Source organism: Vicugna pacos, chromosome 6 (genome assembly GCF_048564905.1).
Source record: "Vicugna pacos chromosome 6, VicPac4, whole genome shotgun sequence".
In the NCBI taxonomy this organism is placed as follows: domain Eukaryota; kingdom Metazoa; phylum Chordata; class Mammalia; order Artiodactyla; family Camelidae; genus Vicugna; species Vicugna pacos.
In genome coordinates, this window is record NC_132992.1 from 67,932,240 (window position 1) to 67,933,375 (window position 1,136).

Sequence of the window (1,136 nt, forward strand, 5' to 3'; positions counted from 1 at the left end):
GAACTCTAATTCGAAAAGATACATGCACCCCAGTGTTCATAGGAGCACTATTTACAGTAGCCAAGACATGAAAACAACCTAAATGTCCATCAACCGATGACTGGATAAAGAAGCTGTGGTATATTTATACAATGGAATACTACTCAGTGATTTAAAAAAACATGAATAAAATAATGCCATTTGCAGCAACACGGATAGACATGGAGATTTTCATTCTAAGTGAAGTAAGCCAGAAAGAGAAAGAAAAATACCATATGATATCACTCATATGTGGAATCTAAAAAAAAAAAAAAGACACAAACAATTTCAAAACAAACAGACTCACAAACATAAAAAACAAACTTTATGGTTACTGGGGGAGAAAGGGTGTAGGAAGGGATAAATTGAGAGTTCAAGATTTGCAAATACTAACTACAATACATAAAATAGATTAAAAAAAGTAATTTCTTCTGTATAGCACAGGGAACTGTATTCAATATCTTGTAGTAACTTGTAAATGAAAAAGAATATGAAAACAAATATATGTATGTACATGTATGACTGAAACATTACACTGTACACCAGAAATTGATGCAACATTATAAACTGATTATATGTCAACAAAACATTTAAAAAAAAAAAAAAGAATGATCCCAACTGGATAATCCAAAGCAATCTTCATATCAAGGTCCTTAATTTAATCACATCTGCAAAGTCCCCTTTGCCACATAAGCTAACATTATTTACAGGTTCCTGTAGAACATCAGCATCTTTAGGGGACCACTGTTATGTCTACTACACAGATTTTTTTTTTTTTGCGTGTCATCCTTGCGCAGGGGCCATGCTAATCTTCTCTGTATCGTTCCAATTTTAGTATATGTGCTGCCGAAGCGAGCACCTACACAGATTTTTAAGTCAAATTTAAAATATATTCAGACTTTCTATTTCTTCTTGTTTCATTGTGTTAAGTTGTGTTTTTCAAGGGATTTGTCCATTTCATATGTACTGTCAAATTTATTGGCATAATGTTGTTTGTGGTATGCTGTTTTAATGTTTTTAATGTCTTTAAGGATCTGCAGTTTTAAATGCTTATTTTTCTTTATTTAAATTTTTGATATAGATAATTTATGCCACTTTTTTATACTTTTTTTTTATTC

General features: G+C 31.1%; 1 non-coding gene across 1 annotated transcript; it reads right to left on the reverse strand.

The window, feature by feature from the left end:
* Nucleotides 1-770: 770 nt before the first annotated feature.
* LOC116281126 (U6 spliceosomal RNA) lies at nucleotides 771-877 on the reverse strand. The gene has a single exon (XR_004190577.2). It is a non-coding gene; the product is annotated as a U6 spliceosomal RNA (small nuclear RNA).
* Nucleotides 878-1,136: the final 259 nt, after the last annotated feature.